The sequence below is a fragment of the Camelus ferus genome, chromosome 5 (genome assembly GCF_009834535.1).
Source record: "Camelus ferus isolate YT-003-E chromosome 5, BCGSAC_Cfer_1.0, whole genome shotgun sequence".
NCBI lineage: Eukaryota > Metazoa > Chordata > Mammalia > Artiodactyla > Camelidae > Camelus > Camelus ferus.
The window spans coordinates 78,631,055-78,645,374 of NC_045700.1; the positions used below are offsets into that span (position 1 = coordinate 78,631,055).

Here is a 14,320-nt window from a genome sequence, read left to right on the forward strand (position 1 = left end):
TGTCACAAGACGGTAGGTGTGGTTTTCACGCCATGTTCTGTGAGGTCCTAGGGTCAGGGGGCCTGGGGGCCACTGTGGGGGAGGAGTGGGGCGGGAGGTGGGCAGGGCTGCCCTGGCAGAGAGAGAAAGGAGCCCACAAACCGCCCATAACCAGAACAGCTGCTCTGTTGAAATCTTATTTCCTAGAGTTAAAGGAAGATTTCTTTGGGCCTTGGGAAAGGTGGAGTTCTGTTGCTAAATTAGATCTAAGCATTGTGAAATACCCTCTGGGGTGAGCGTGAATGAGGATGTGGGCTAGAGAAAGAGCGGTGGGAACAGCAATGAGAGGACAGATTCCAGGAGCACCTGAGAGGGGACAGGGCAGGCCTGGGTGACTGGTGATGGGCAGCACAGAGGTGCGAGGAGAGGGGTCAGTACTGACCATGCAAGCACAATGCCTTTACCCTAGACAGCACAGAGGAAGCCCCAGCTGACCCGTAAGCCTGCAGGACGTGCAGAGAGAGGTCAGGATCCCAGCTTAAGAGCGAGGACAGAGAGGGAGAGCGAGACTTGGGAGAAACGCTTTCCGTCAGTGCGGAAGCCACTGGATCAGAGAGAGCATGGGTCTGGGAACAAACAGGGAATGGCTGACCTAAGGAGCCAGGGTGGACGGGAGACCCGAGAGAGCAGTGAGAGCTGAGGGAGAGCAAGCACAGGGACGGAGAAGAATTCCAAGGAGCAGACAACGCTGGAGAGAATCATCCCGTGAATGGTAGGAACGCCAATCTTTTTGCCTCTAGAGTCTGTAGCCAGTGATAAACCACACGGTGCTTGACCCAAAGCCTTCCACGTTCCATCCCTCCTGCTGTCCACCTATCTGAGGTCAGAGGGCGGGTGACGCTATCCCACTTTGCAGGCAGTTGTTTGACTTCTCCCAGGACAGGCAGCCAGCTGAGGGTCCCTCTAGCCTGAGGTCCCCAAAGAGGCGTCTACAAGCAGCCACAGTTGGAAAACGACATCCAAATGCTCTGACAGGGATGCACCCTCAAACGCAGCGTCTCAGATAACGACTACACATATGACAAGATCCCCATACAATCTGGCAAACTCCCCTGGGGCTTCTCAAGGCAGCCAGCCCCAAGGGCAGAGCTGTCACTTGAGTTGCTGCCACGGCTGCTGACCGCAGCTCATGCCCCTCTCAGGTCCTGAAACCCACGTCCATTCCCGAAACTGGTCTTTTACTTTCCCCCAGATTTGTTTCATTTGTGTGAGTCTTGTACCCTTAGCAAGTTGCTGTGTTCCCCTAGGGAAGGGATTTGTATCCAGTATTTCTTACACATCGCACATCACCTGGCAGGGGCGGGCACAGAGTAGCTGCTTTAAAGGTACCTGAACAGAGCACCTGAGCTGTGACCCAATGTGCTAACAGAAATCCCAGATGTGTAACTCATTAAAATTCCCTAAAAGCAGGAGGTTTAAAAATTAGTCAGAGTCTACCTGAATAATCAGTGGCAAACATTTGACCATGAATAATCCAGCCACTTTTTGCTTGCTAACCCACAGTTTCTTTGCATGTTTTGAGATGATTATGCCAGCTGTCTCCCTGACCAGTTGCTCCCACCGTCTCACACTCAACCAATCAACCAATCTCTCTCTTTCACTCTTCTTCCCACCGCACCCCACACACACTCTCTCTCTCTCACACACACACATACAGAAGCATGACCCCAGCCAACGTCAAACAGTATCCACTCATCCTTAATCTACAAACATGAATTCAGCTCTGTAGGATGGTCAACACCAAGCCTGCTTGGATGTGCTCACGTCTCCAGACAGGTGGTGCCTCCCCAGCTTCCCCAACATCTAGCCCTGCCCTAATTAGAAGCAATGCTCCCCTGACGTCCCATGAGCCTCAAACTCTGCCTAGTCACTGATGCCCGGGGGATGATATAAAACAGGGAAGAGAACCAAGGGCTTCTGCCCCTGGGTGAGCGATGACTCTCACCAGGGTGATGCTTGCGAGCTCCAGCCGTGCTCCCAAGCTCGGGATTTGGGCTTCTCTGTGGTGCAGCCCCCTCCACTCTGATCCGCTGCCTCCCTCACCTGGACCTCGCTCCCACCACTGTCTTGTCCAATAGAGTTACAAGTCAGGTTTCTTTGGGGCATAGACAAGGTGGGGGTCATTGTTAAATAAATCATTAACTTAATAATTTCACCAAAATACTGGGCAAGATGAAAGTGAATGAAGGCGTGAGCTCACTGGGAAGGGCCTGTCAGACCAGCCTGGCTCCCAGGGCCCCTGGTTTTGTGCTCCGGTCATGTGGTCCCCATTCCTTCCTTTTGTCCTGCTCCACCTCCCAGTCAAGGCAGCATCCAATTTCCATCCAATTAAGGTGGAAAGACCAAAACAAAGAAAGCCTCAGGTAAACAACTAAAGAAGCAGCTTGGGAACCTCTGAGCGCCTGAGACTGTGAAGGACTGCGGGGCCTGTGTAAAGAGAACTCTGTGCAAAGGGCCTGGGGTCTGGGCCCAAGAAACCCAGGGAGGACAGAGGGCAGGGGGAAGGGGGCACTGAATCGGAGCCTCACTTTCTCCCCCTCCCCCATATAATGATCTCTGAAAGGGTCTGAGGAAAGTGAGAGTGGCTGTTTCGCCCCTGGCCACCATCTGCTGATGATAAATATTTTATTAACCCCAAGCATTTGAGAGGCGGCTCTGAAGTTACATATGAAGCGAAGCAGAGGCTGTTTTTATTCCTAAAAGATAGAATGAGCCAAGTCTCAGGTTCCACCCCGAGCCCCACCTGGGGTGCAAGAGCAGATCCCTTGAGAGTCTTCCTTCCACACCATCTAGAGCTAAAAGGAGACTCAAGGCTTAGAAACACCAGACTCGGAGCCTGAGGACAGCGGGCAAAGTGCCACTCAGCATTAAAGCTGCTCACGAGGGTTTCCCGTGAGTCCTCACGACCAGCAAGGACCACATGTGAAAGCTTCTGGAAAGCCCCACAGAACCCCACGTACACAGGCCGGCTGCTGAAGCCAGCAGCCCCAGGGACACCGCTGCACTCCCCACAGACAGGACTGTGCGTCAGCCCTCCAGGTCCAGGACTGCAGCTCTGAAGGCAGGGAGGATCAAATCCCCAGTAAACGGCAAACAGAGGTCTTAAAAAACAGTCACTCCTTGACCACTCAAGGCCTCCTTATCTGATTCCCCACTAGGAACTGGCCTGCCTCTTTGCCCCTGGCTTCCAGACCTTCCCCTCCCTCTCCCTGTGGCAACTTCCCAGTGGAGGAGCAGGAGAACCTAAGATGCTTACCATCTCCTTCTTTCCCTCCCTCCCTCCTCTATTCTGTCTCTCTCCCCCACTCCCTCCCTCCCTCCTTTCTTCCTTCACTGCTCCCAAGACAGATACTCTGGCTCTTTTCTCTTACCTGGTTAACCCAATGTTTACATACCATATAACCCCAACTCTGAACATCATTCCATAGATTCTGGAGCTCCTCTCATTGTTTAACCACCTAGGCTCATAGGTCCCCTCAACACCAGAGGTCCCCCCTCCACTTCCCCAACGTGCAAGAGGAAGAATGCCAGGGACCTTTTTTGGGTGCCGCTCCCTGATCTGTTCCCACCCTTCATGCCTTCCCTTCCCAGGGCTGAAACAGAGCCCCCTGTGATCATGCTTCATTTGCTGCTGTAAGTGCGTTAAATGCTTGAAGATGGTCCTGGCAAGAACCCTGTGCAATCAGCAGGGGCAGCACAATTTTATTTCTCCCAGTGGAGAAGACGCTGGGGCTCAGGCAGATTAGACACAATCCTTGGTCTCTTCCCTGTTTCCACTCGCTCCTGGTCACTTCATCCGGTCTCGTGGCTTTAAATGTCATCTTCCTGAGGAAGATTCTTAAACCCAGACCAGGTATCTCCAGCTCAGACCTGTCCTCCAAGTCCCAGACTCCTGCCTCTACCTGCCTCCCTCCTGCCTCCACCTGGATGTCCAACAGACAGCTCAAGCTCAACCTGGCAGAAACCAAGCACCTGGCCTTCCCTCCAAACCGCCCCACCAGTAGTCTCCCCACCCAGATGATGGAAAATCCAATCCTTCCGACTGCTCGGGCCAAAACCCTTCAAGTCATCCTTGGTTCTTTGACACATCCTTAACACAAGCCCCTGACCCAACATCTAATCCACCAGAAAATCCTACTGACAATACAGTAAACAAATACCCACCTTCATCACTGCCACCAGAGCCCAGACACCTCCATCTTGCATAAGAATTCCTGCAATTGGTTTTTTTTTCAATAATCTACCTCTTTCTACCATTGCCTCTATCAATTCTCTTAACACAACAACCGAAGTGATTCTTTTAATATGTAAATCAGATCTTGTCACCCTTCCCTCAAAACCTTCCAGCGGCTCCCATTTGACTTAGAATATAAGCCAAGGTCGCCAGGTGGTCTATAAGGCCCCTCGTGACACCCTAGCCACTCTGGGCTCTTTGTTGTCCCCTCAGCCCACCAGTCACACTGCCCTTGCACTGGCTCATTCTCTTCCCTGTAGTATTTCCCCCGATACTCACATGCCTCACTCCATCCCCTCCTTCAAAGCTCTGTTTAAACATCCCCTCCTCCATGAGGCCTCTTCAGAGCAATCTATTTAAAATTGCAAGCATGCCCCCTGCCCCTGCTCTGCCTCCGTATCCATGGGTTCTGCATCCCAGGGTTGGGGGAGGTGGGGGGTGGGGCTCTGGAACCAATCCCCTGCAGATAACCAAGGGACGACTGTATTTATCTCCTAATTTACTTACTATGTTTACGGTTATTGTGCCCCCACACTACAATAAGAGCCCCCCGAGGTCAGGATCTGTAGCTGTTTTGCTCAGTAATGAACTGGAGTGTTTAGAACAGGACCTGGCACTTAGTAGGTGCTCAATTTGCTGAGTGAATGAAAGGTAATTTCCTAACTTCACAGGGCTCTGAATGGTACACATGAGGCTGGAATCCCACTTTCCAGACTCAAAGACAAACTCTTAACATTTTTGAGCTGTTGAAATTTATAATGGTGGGGCTCACGGTCTTCCAGAGGAAGCAGATGATAATAAGCACATACATTTATGACGGCTGGTGATTAGGGCTCTGAAGGACTACACGGTGAATAAAAGACAGAGACGGTGAAGAGGACTGTTTTACAGAGTGTGGTCAGGGAAGAACTTCCTGATACAATGACTCTGAGCATAGATCGGAGTAAAGTGAGGGAGCCTCCCAGACAGGTAGGTGGAGAAAGAACATTCTAGGCTGGTGCAAAGGCCCTGAGACAGCATGTGCCTGTGTATCTGAGGACCCAGGAGGAGGCCAGCATGGTGATGGATGAACAATTTCACCTTAATATGCTGACTTTATTATCTAAACCGTGCCTAATAGCCTCAAACTGGAAACCACCCAAAAGTCCACCAACAGAGGAACGGGTGAACCAAAGGGGATATGCTGTACAGAAGTGAGAACCACCACCGACCTGCGCCAACTTGGATGGCGCTCACAAAGCCGAAAACACACCGGTTGATCCTAAGAACGTAAAGTTTCAAAGCAGGCAAAATTAAAGTACATTTTTAAGGTGCATACATAGGTGGTGAAGCTATAAAGGAAAGCAAGGAAATGACTGTCACAAAAGTCTAGATACCATCGGGGCGGGGAGCCTGGGGCTGCCGATAGCTGTCTGCTGCCCTGGGTGGTGGTTAAAGGGGTGTTCGGTATGGCTGTTCTTTACACTGTACATAGCTTTGTATGTTTTTAGTCTCTGATATCATACATCCAAATACAAATTTTTAAAAGTTAAGAAAAAAAATAAGTGACAGGCAACTCAGTAAACTCTTAACCCCTTCCAGGCAGCCCAGACACATACTCTCTCACCAAAATTACTGCCCAAAAAAGGCACCAAAGAATAGAGTGCACAGTAGATCACTAGCATAAAACAAAGATGAATGAACTCAGACCGAAAAGGACTTCCACTGCTAACAGAATAAGCTATGTTACCCAACATGTAAGCAGAATTTGCTTTTTAAACAAAGGTGCCGTGGTAAGATCATGTCAAGATATCTAGAGAAAGCACAGTTCCAGGAAACCGAGATCACATGATATGTGCAAGAAAGAAACCTCTCGTTCTCAGGAACTTCCAGTGCCACCAAGACTGACTAACGCAACTCACCAAGAGGGAAGAGGGATGCTGTGGGCTGCCTGGGAAGCAAATCTTTAAAAGTCATCCCAAGATGAATTCTGAGCGGCTGACTTCTTGGTAATGTCTTTACCTCCTACTTACAGGTCCCAAGGCCCAGTTTCTGGGAACAGTATGCAGGAGCCTCCCCTCTCTTCTCTGTCTTTCAAGTAGGCAAAAGTACAACCCAGAGAATGGATTCTGGGAGCCAGGAGCACCTTCCTGCAGTCAGAATCCTTGGTGCCTCTGCAGTCACTTCCTATGAATCACTGTCTGGCCCAGGGTTACAGGCTGTGTAAGTGCAGGTTGTGCAGAAAGACATGGTGAGTCCATTGCATCAGCTCGGGGAACCCAGCAGTAGATTATGGGAAAAGAGTCAGGCCATCTGGGCCCCTGTCTGAGCAATCGCCCTGACACTTGCACATTAGCCAACGTTTTCCAAAGCCCTTCCAGGAGTGGAAGGCAATCTGATCAGCTCGGAAGTCATGTGAGTCCAAATGGTGAAATGAAAAACTGTACCCAGGTGGAAGATTTTTGTCCTTCTAGAGTTGGTGGTGATTGCCTCTTAAATGTCTTAAACTCACCACCCTTCTTTCCTATTGGCACCTGGCTCCACAGCCTTAACACAGAAAGATGAACCAGTGCCTCTGGACCCCAGGCTGTGACAATTCGGGGCAAGTGTCATACTTCAAACACAATTTCTAGAACACACCATATAAGCGGCTAGATACACACCTCCCTGCACATAGCTCTGGGGAACTGAAATGGAGTAGGATGTGAACTCGTTTGCGCGCGCGTGCACCTCTGAGCAAGCTATGGACGCTCTTGGCCTCGGTTTCTTCAATCGTCAAGTGGGGATTACAGATGTGATCACAGTCCAGCCTCGTCATTCCCGGATCCCGTACCTGCAAATTGGCTCACTTGCTAAAATTCATCTGCGAGCCCCAAATCAATACTCCTGGGGGCTTTTGCAACATCCAAGGCTCGAGTTCCCAGGTGAGGTCCTACAGGACCATGCCCTGCTTTCTTGTTGCATCTCTCCTACTGCAAACAAGTCTCCTCTTCGTAACTATTTAGCACCATGTTTTTTTTGCATGGTTATGCTTTTCGTTGGTGATGTCACTATTTAGAATGGCCCCTGAGCACAGAGCGGAAGTGCTAAAACAGTGTGTTAGCGACCCTTCATCCAGGCATGAGTTTGTGGGCTTTTGGCTGTGAGTTCAATGTTAATGAATCAATGATATACATTCAATAAGGTGTCTTCAGGCAGAAATGAACATAAAACACGGTTATGTATTGATCAGTTGATGAATCGGCTCTCAGGGATCACCCTGGATTTCCCCCTTGGAGCAACGGTTCTTTAATCCAGCATTTGCGGTGACTGTAGAACGTAACTACTGTGAATAACAAGAACTGACCGGACCTCATCGAGTGATGATGAGGATTTAATAGATATACAGCACTTACGACAGTACTATGGTGTAGGGTAGCACCACAGACAGCCTACAAAGGATGAGCAGAGCTAGGCAGAGAAGGCACATGTCACAACTTCAATCCCTCGCCCTCTTCTGCAAGCTGGAGTAGTACCACTCACAGCGAACCATTTCTTTATTGTCAGGGAAATTCAATTCTGTTGCCCACACTCACCGGCCCAGATCAATTCCTCCTCAGAACAGCCCCTCTATAGACATAAAACAACCTTCTCCAGGCCTCTGGTGTCCATAATGGATGGCATATGGTGGGAGACTGTCGAGGGCCAGAGGACGTGGGCATCTCTCTGCTTAAACGTGACTGCAATTGTGCCTCCAGAATCACCTAATTTCAAGGGCCACAACTCAGGCTCAGATGTGGATTTTTACATGGCAAGAGCATGCTTTTATCCCTGATGGAAGAAAGCTCTGCTATAAAAGCTCTGAAATAAAAAACTGCTTTGTATATCTGGAGGGAACTCTAACTCAAAAAGATACACGCACCTCAGTGTTCATAGCAGCACTATTTACAATAGCCAAGAAATGGAAACAACCTAAATGTCCATCAACAGATGACTGGATAAAGAAGTTGTGTATGTATGTGTATACACATACAATGGAATACTACTCAGCCATGAAAAACAATAAGAATAGTGCCATTTGCAGCAATATGGATGGAACTGGAGATCATCATTCTAAGTGAAGTAAGCCAGAAAGAGAAAGAAAAATACAATATTATATCACTTATATGTGGAATCTAAAAAAAAAAGTATACAAAAGAACTTATTTACAAAACAGAAACAAACTCATAGACATAGAGAACAAATTTATGGTTACCAGATGGGAAAAGAGATGGGAAGGGATAAATTGGGAGTTTGAGATTTGCAGATACTAACTACTAGATATAAAATAAATAAACAAGTTTCTACTGTCTAGCACAGGGAACTATATTCAATATCTTTTAATAACCTATAATGAAAAAGAATATGAAAATGTATGACTGAACTATTACACTGTACACCTGAAATCAACACAACATTGTAAACTGACTATATACTTCAATAATAAAAAGAAAAACAATGCTTTAAGCTCAAACATTTTTCCAAAAGCACCCTGCAGCAGTTGAATAGTGTCCCCTCGGAAGGTATCTCTCAGTCCTAAACTCCAAATCCTGTGAAGGTGACCTTATTTGGAAATAGGGGCTTTCTACACATAATTAAATTAAGGATCTTGAGATGAAATCATCCTGGGTTTAGAGTGGACCCGAAATCCAATGGCTGGTATCCTTATCAGAGAAAAGAAAAGGAGATTTGGGACATGGAGAAGGAGAGACACATGGAAGAAGACGGAGGCAAGGACTGGAACTGTGCTGGACCGAGTAAGGAAGGATTCCCTGAGTCTTCAGAGGGAGATGGACCTGCCAATCTCTTGACTTCAGATTTCTTGCTTGCAGAACTGGAAGTACACATTTCTGCCATTTTCAGCTACCAAATTTGCCGTAATTTGTTGTAACAGCCCTAGAAATTAATGATACATACCTCCAATGTTTCTTTTAATTAGTAACATGAAATCCTGAACCAGAAAGTCATTCACTAATTTACAGATAAATAAACAATGATCTAGCCATTCCCAGACAGTCCACTTACATTATCATCCTGTCCTCAGTGCATATTGATATTTTGTTGTTGTTGTGATCACTATTTACTCTATTTTTAAAAAACTTTTTTGGTTGAAGTATAGTCAGTTTACAATATTGCATCAATTTCTGGTGTACAGCATCATGTTTCAGTTACACATATACATACGTATATTCGTTTTCATATTCTTTTTCATTATAGGTTACTACAAGACATTGAATGTAGTTCCACGTGCTCCACAGTAGAAACTTGTTATTTATCTATTTTACATATAGTCATTAGTATCGGCAAATCTCGAACTCCTGATTTATCCCTCCTCACCCCTACCCCCTGGTAACCATAAGTTTGTTTCCTATGTCTGTGAGTCTGTTTCTGTTTTGCAAATAGCTTCATTTGTCTTTTTTTTTTTTTTTTCAGATTCCACATATAAGTGATATAATATTGTATTTTTCTTTCACTTTCTGGCTTACTTCACTTAGAATGATGATCTCCAGGTCATCCGTGTTGCTGCAAATGGCACTATTTTATTCTTCTTTCATGGCTGACTATTTGCTCTACTTTAGAAATACAGTCAGCGCGGGGAAGGATGGCGTTCAGAACCTCAGACCTTACATAGATGACTGACAAGATGAATGTTATGTGACTCAGTCCTAAGATTGGGGCGAAGGTGCGAGAACAGTGAGATGTACATTGTTCTTTGGCTTCCTTTGGGGTTGAAGCTGGTGTTCAGTCAGGCCACAGGTCCTTCCTCCAGGCCCAGACTTGTTTGAAGCTTCCTGGAATTAGAAACGATTACTCACCTATACGCTGGTGAAGCAGGCCTGGACAGCTAAAGAGTTTGACAAATGGTCACAATCCACATGTCCTGGCTCCTTCGCAGGACTACAGACAGCCTCACTGCCCCTGTACTGTGTGTCAAACAGAATTTCAGCTGACACAAGCCCACAGAAAGAGGGCAGTCTGCATCAAGCCTGGAACAGCCCTTCAAGCCTGCGCCTCAAAGTCGGAGCTCTCCATTGTACGGAAGAAAAAACTAACGTTCAAGGAAGTACAGAGACTTCCCCCAAATCCCACAGCCAATTAATAGATGGGACTAGGGCTCAGGTCTCCTGACTCCCCCTGGGCTTGGCTCACTGGGCCAGCTGCTGCTACATCCGGGTAGAAGAATTTCACTAAAGAAGGACACGGAGGAAGGGCAGGAGAAAGGGGCACAGTGGGCAGGCGCTAAGGCTAGTGATGTCTCTCCGTTTTTAGTGTATAAATATTATAAGTTGTTTTTGAAAACTCTTCGATAGTTTTCTGAATTTTCCATAATTCAAGCCATGGACTCAGACAGACATGGATTCAAATTCTGACTCTCTGATTTATTTTATTATTACTTTATTATTTATTTATTATTTAAACACTCTAAGCCCTGGGTTCCTTATCTATAAAATGGGGATACATAACACCTATCTCATTTGGACATAGTGATGATTAAACTGACAGAATGTATGTAAAAAAAGTCTCAGGCAAGAGCCTACAAGCAGCACACACCATTCATATCAAGTTAAGAATGCTAAACATGGATCCAATTTAGAGGTCACCTTTGGACGAGGAGAAGGATGTGGTCACAGATACATGGTGGGGGCTTCAACTCCAGTGTTAATAGTTTCTTAAGGTGGGTGCTGGGTATGTGGGTGTTTGCTCTGTTACTTTTCATACCATTTTTGTTTCAAATACACTTTTTAAAAATTTACACATAGGGAGAAGTTAATCAATGAACAGCTATTACTGTAATTTTTATTAATCAAAAAGCATTCCATTCTTGGGGGGTGGGGTATAGCCTAGCTTAGTAGTGGAGTGCGTGCCTAGCATGCACAAGGTCCTGGGTTCAATCCCTAGTACCTCCATTTTAAAAAAGTAGTCTTTATTCCGTTCTTATTCCATGTGGAGCACCGTGCTGGGCACAACAGGGCATGCTAAGTGAGTAAGATGAATCCCCTCCAATCTAGATTAGAGCCTCCACTCTGGCAGGGGTTGCAGCACCCACTTTACATGAGTAACACCAGGCAGAATGCAGTAAGTGACTTGAGGGGTAAAAAGAAAGAGAAGAGACACCGTAACTGCTTGGGGAGACTTTCTAAGACTTCATCATCTGGGTGGCAACTGAGATGGGCCTTAAAAACTGAGCAGAATTTTCAGCAGTAGAGAAAACAAAAGACGTCTGGCTAACAATTACGTGATTGACAGAGGCACCAGAAGGCAAACCAGCATGATTAGACTAATCACGGGCATGGAGACTAGAGAATGTGGAATCAGAGGCCAGGGAAAGAGGAAATGGGAAATAAGGCACGGATGGTCAGCACAGAGGTAGCCTGTGTATGCTGGGAAAAGAACTGCAGATCTTTCTCTTGTAACTTGCAAGAGAGCAAATTTCATGTGATCACACAAGGGGAAGGAACCAGATCTTATGGTGAGTGGGAGGTGAAGGAGTGGGGGTACAGCTGACTACTCTTAAAAGACATTTGTGCCTGAACAAAGGAAAGCAAAGGCCGGCAGCTGAAGAACATGGCAATTATCAGAGAGCATTTTTAGTCAGCATATATCCAGAGAAAGGGCAAACCAAGCGCTAGTGGGACAGAGAGACAATACAGATGCAAACCAGGCAAGGGACAAGCATTCCCCTTCAGGTACAAGGTTCCAGAAAAAACAAAAGTTGCAAGGTCAAAAACCTTAGTGGCAATGTCAGATTGGCAAATGAGCTGAGATTAAAAATTGGTTTTCCTGAACTAACGAGTGTCCCTGGTGCATTTTGGAAAAGGACTGCAGGTGCCCACGCACACAAATGCAGATGTCTTCCCGCACTCTGATCACACACCCCTTCGGGCACTATTGCCACGGGGTATGAAATAAAACTTGAAAACCAGTGTTTTAGGATAGAATAAAGGATTTAGTTGAGGGGAAGGAGGTGGCTGTACAAAACTTTTTTTATTAATGAAAAAAATGACACGAAGAATGAAGTTCTTAATAAATTAATAATTGAGACCATCTGGCCGTATGATTTCATCACATTAAGATTTCAAACCAGCCACTATGGAAAACAGCCTGGCAGTTCCTCAAAAAGTTAAATGTAGAATTTACTGTATGACCCAGCAAGGCCGCTTCTAGGTATTTACCTAAGAGAATTGAAAACATACGTCTGTACAAAAACTTGTACACAAGTGTTCATAGCAGCATTATTTCTAAGAGACACTTGGAAACCACCCAAATGTCCATTGATTGATAAATAAAATGTAGTATATCCATACAAAGGAATATTATGCAACTACAAAGAGGAATGAAGGACTAATACATGCTACAACAGGGATGAAATTTGAAAATGTTATGCCATATGAAAGAATTCAGATGCAAAAGGCCACATATCGAATGATTCCATTTACACAAAATGTCCAGAATAAGCAAATTTATAAAGACAGATTAGTGGTTGACTGCGGGGATTGGGGGTTCGGGGGGGAGTGGGCAGGGAGGGGAGGGCAGCAAGCAACTGCTAATGAGTATGGTGCTTCTTTTCAGAATGATGAAAATATTGTGAGTTAGATACTGGTGATGACTGCACAACTTTGTGAATATACTAAAAGCCACTGAAGGTCACACTTTAAAAAACTTTCAAACTAGACCTTGTGATGACCTGGGTAGGAAAGAACACAGGTGCCCTCCCCCAACACATATCACTACCTGACACGTCCATTCATAGGCTGATCTTCTCAAATATTATACTGAAATGATGCCAGAATGACACTAAACCACAAAAGACCAGTTCACTCAGATGCACGTGCTCAGAAGAATAACAGTGATAATCAATAGTAACTAAAATGTACAGAGTGTTTACTGTGTCAGACACGACCAAGCACTTTAGCTCATTTCATTTCTCCCTGCCTCCCTAAGGTACGCACTATTATCATCCCCATTTTACAGATGAGGAAATTAAGGCACACAAAAAGTTGCCTAACCTGTGCCAGGTCACCCAGTTGGAATTTAACCCCTGGCAATCTGACTCATGAGCACTATGCTATTCTGCCCCAACTGACTCTATCTTTTTAAAATCATTTGCAAAATTCACTGACTTACAGTGTAAAACAAGGCAGGAGAGGGTGGAGATTTTAAAACAACCAAAACTATTACCTCAAATAGTAATCCCAGACAGAAAACCGGAAAGACCCAAGGCCCTGGGGATGAGATCAAACTGAGGGCTGCATTTCATGTGGCTATGAATTACCGACAAGTTGAGTGTACGACCTAAGCATGAAATTCGATTGGTGCCCACTACTTTTTAAGACTAGGGGTAGATTACTGGGTTTCTCCATGCCCAGAGCAATCTAATAATCTAAGTGGGAACACCATAGCAAGAGCACACAAAAACATGGTATATTCTATGTATGACTTTATACACATAAAGCAAACAGGACATATATGTTTACATATATGTGTGCTCACTAAACAGTGAGGGGCAGATGGCAAGTTAAAAATCCTATGTCACAGGAGAGAGAGATGAATATGGGCAAGTCAAAGAAGACTGCTTGAGGGGACCTTGAGAACTAGCATTTAGGAAGGGGCAGGAAGGTTAAAGGTCACTACTTGAAACAAGCTTAGAGGGAATAAGAAGGTTGGATTGTTCCTAGAGCAGTAAGGATGCCTGTCTGATTAGATCAAGGAGTGTGCAGTGTGTAATGTACCAGATAATAAGAGGGGACAGGCAGGAAGGGGTTATGTAAGATCTCAAAAGTCAAGGGAAGTGTTTGAACTTGACAGAGAAAGGAAAGGTAAATCATGCTTTTTAAAAGTTGTAAAAGCTTTATCATATTAGTTGCATACTTCATAAGAAAAGCTGGCTTCAAAGTTTGGTTACCCAACCCTGGAACTCTGCCTCATCTACTGTTTCCTAATTTCATTTAAAATATTTCGCTTCTGTCATATCTACCCTCAAAGAACAATCTAGTGTAACCTTAATTTCAGCAGAGTCCCGATATAAACTAATTGCAACAAACACAGCCC

General features: G+C 45.7%; 1 protein-coding gene across 2 annotated transcripts in view; it reads right to left on the reverse strand.

Moving 5' to 3' along the window:
• MREG (melanoregulin) overlaps window positions 1–14,320 on the reverse strand; it is a 54,483-nt gene that overhangs the window by 39,037 nt on the left and 1,126 nt on the right. The window lies entirely within an intron of this gene.